The sequence below is a fragment of the Aricia agestis genome, chromosome 14 (genome assembly GCF_905147365.1).
Source record: "Aricia agestis chromosome 14, ilAriAges1.1, whole genome shotgun sequence".
NCBI classification, from domain to species: Eukaryota; Metazoa; Arthropoda; class Insecta; order Lepidoptera; family Lycaenidae; genus Aricia; species Aricia agestis.
In genome coordinates, this window is record NC_056419.1 from 11,027,744 (window position 1) to 11,031,640 (window position 3,897).

Below are 3,897 nucleotides of genomic sequence, written 5' to 3' on the forward strand. Positions count from 1 at the left end.
ATTCCGATTCTGTGGGTTACAGCAGAAGCACATATTATTTTATATGATAAAACGCTGTAAATCAAAGAAATGTATGGGCAACTTCAAATCAAGTGTTTTTCTATAAAGCAAAATTGTTGTAACTACATACTAGAGTACTTACCTTTATAGAAATCGCCTCAATTTCAGTGAATTCCAACGCTATACAAAATCAGTTCACGGGAGCCGGGAGGGTTAAGACTTAAGGCCCTCCCTAAAATAAGCAGGTCGATGTCTGTCAGTACGAATATCGACGTAAAGGACATTAAAATAACATTCATATCAGCGCGCTTGCCTTGATAATAGGAAATAGGAGAAAAAACCTTCTGTTTTTAGTATTACACAAATCAAATATATCAATACGTTTAGGTTAGATTACGACAAATGTACTTTGAATGTACTACATTTTTTGTTTTTATTTTATTTTGATTTTGATTTTATTGTGAAAAATAGCGTTTTCAAATTGTGTACTGATATACCTTTGCGTATAGGAAATTTTCTCAATTTTAAAACGGTACTTTTTATACTTAAATAATGACATTTTCTTTACAAAAAACATTATTTCAAAAAACTCATTTTACGTAGTTGCAACAACCACAGCGCCTTAAGAGGTAGTTGATGGATAGGAAGACGCTTTTGGATTTTTATTATTAGTATTAAAATGAAAAATAGATTATTATCTTTAAAATATTATGACGTTATTTTGTTTTGAATGAATACTATTAGGTCATGTTACGCAATTTTTTAATCATTAATTAAGACTCGAATTCAGATAATTTGGCTATAAAGACATTATTATTTTCATGTTTTAAATAAATGTGCAAATTCACAGGATATTGCAAAATGTTCGGAATATCGTATAGCGATATTGGCTACGGTCGTTCAGAGTTATTTTATATATCACCTCTATGTCAACGGCATAAGATTCATTATACGGAAGCTCAGAGGTAAAATATGACGGGAGTATGCGACCACCTTCGGAAGATATTGCAAATTCGTGGACCTTGGTATTATTTTATGCTGCAGATGTTGTAGATAGAACATATCTAGCCTAGAACCAATTTCAGGTATTTGGGGCATCGTTCTGATTTAAAAACGATATAGGAAGGTGGAAAATACTATCTAGATTTTACGGCTCTTTTAGTTAGGATGAAAATCTGAAATAAATGAATTGAATTGAATTGAATTAGTCTCACGATGACCGCTCGCTGACTGTTGGCTCCGTCCCTGTAATTGGTCTATGCCAGGGGTCGGCAGACCGCGGCTCGCGAGCCGCATGCGGCTCTTTCATAGGATTAATATGGCTCTGATTCTTACACTCACTTAAGAAGCAAATTAACCGACGACAATTTACAGTGGTGCCTTAAATTAATAAAAACGAGTAATTAGTTGTCGCTCCAGAAATAGGCAAGCTTTCGAAGGCAATGCAAGGACACCGTTCCAACTAAAACTAAAATTTATTATACTTAATGAGTGTTATTTTAATAAAATATGTCTTTCAGTAATTATTTTTTTCTTAATTTCCCATATTTTTTAAAACTGTAAATGTAGCTTTGTAGTGTAAAGCAAATTAGACTCTAATTATTATTATTACACTTACAAAATTCATGTGGCGGCTCTTTGAAGGTGTGGGAAAATCTACAAACTTGATATTTGGCTCATCTGATCGGTAAGTCTGCCGACCCATGGTCTATGCTGTAATGTCTGCTCTATCTATGCTGTAAATATCAGCGCAGACCGCACAACGCATCATTTAACAACGATTCCAAAAAAAACATTTTCGCACCATCAGCGCCGATAGTCAGGGAGAGATGAGTCTCTGTTATCAAATCTCCCTGGTTATTAAACCAGCCTTAAAATTGATAAGATGTTCACAAAGATGTATGCTGTTGGCACCTACAGTATGCTGCGATAAACACCATAATTTCATAAAGAATAAAAGCTTAGATAAGTGTGTATGTTTGTTACTTCTTTGGAAACCATTGTATGGACTTTATTATAATGAATGCAGAAAAACTATAATAAGCGGGAATACCAGAACAGTACGGAAGACGTGTGACCTTAACAACGCTGGATTATAAAAAATGCTTTCACTTAATTACCTACATGACTGGAATTGTATCTACCTTTGTTCTTATTATGGTTTCAGACTACTAATAAAATAATAAAATCTCAAAATATTTTGGCTGTAGTTTGGCTCTATGGAATTGTAAGAAAATGTGAAAAGCTTTGAACACTTAATTTAGTGCCGCACTCAGAGTGGAACATTAATAATTACTTAAATCACAGAATATAAATATAATAGTACTCCGTACTTATATGTAATTAATTTTGACATAAGCCTCATTATCTGTCAAACTCTTCATTAAATTGAAGGTTATTCATAATAAAATGTCTCGGGGTGCTGCAGTTAGGTATACGTGCTAATTAAATTATGTACGGTTGGGACTACAAAGTAATAAAGATACTTTTTAGGTTTCCGTAGTCAACAAGGAACCCTTATAGTCCGTCGTCTGTCTGTCCGCGGTTTTGCTTAGAGACTATAGGGCCTACAAAGCTATAATTTGGCATGAATGCACATTGCACATATTAATCATGCCGACAAAATGGTACATGAAATCTTAAAAATATATATTTTTTTATGGTACCTTCCCTACACATCAAGCGGGGATGTATTTTTTTTCGCGTCCACCCTATCGTTATGGATGTCGTTGGATAGGTTTTTTAAAAAATATTATGAGTATTCATAGATCATTTTCCGATTTAGGGATCCGTTTGTGAAATATTAAGTTTTAAAGTGTAAAAAATCGTTAGAGTCCAGTGTCCCCCCTTCTACCAGCTAAACGGTTGCTTCTGGAAATGTGAAAAAAATCACGGGAGTAGGAAATATTATGCTGAATTTAAAAGGAAAACTATCACGGCTAAGAAGACTTCATAAGTTATTGAGTAATAGACTATCATCTAATAAAAATGTATTCGGCGAAGTATACAGGAACTTTTCGTTCAATTTCCTTTGAAAGTAATTACTGAGATGATGTTGTTGGTAGTGTAAAACTCGTTATAAATGTACATTCATTGACCATACAAAATTAAAAAAAAAAACTAGCGGTACTACGGTAGTGCGGATTACGGAACCCTATATTGCGCGTGGCCCAACACGTACTTGGCCGGTTTTTTAAATATAGTTACTCTTTCAAGAGAGCTCTATTCTTTCCGGACAACGGCAAAGCTAAAAGATAATAAGTATTATAACGATTTTGACAGTAAATTATGTGATGAATGTCGATGATTATGTGTGTAAAAGCATCCATGAATATAATTGAATGAATCTTAACGAGCCCGTGCGTAAGATAAACTATTCTTAAAGTAAAGACTATAGGGCCTGTTTCACCACTTTCTGATAAAGTGCCTAATAGGCTATTCACAACTTTTTTGACAGATTCTCCATACTTGATCTGTCAAGTTAATTGGTGGATAGCAGACAGGAAGTGGTGAAACAGGCCCTTAATGTCTAATTATTCCGGAAGTGCCAAGAAAACTACGAGTACAGAAACTGTACCATTTTACCATTCGACAGGTTAAGTAAGCTTCTGCATTCGTCATTCATGTGGTTACGACATCAATATACAACATGAATAAATATTTTCAAAATCCTTTCTAAACAATAACCACTTTGTACCAGCGTAGGTGGTGATGTCGATCCTATTAACATTTCCTTGCATTGATCGAAACAAAAGCGATACGAAATTCTACCATTGATCGGCCGCCTACATTTGAGAGCTTCGACTCGCTCACCTTGGCAATGAAAGTCCTCAGCGGGAAGTCCTAGTGGTATAAATACTAGAGCACAAGATACTGACATTATTCAGTTACCAGCAC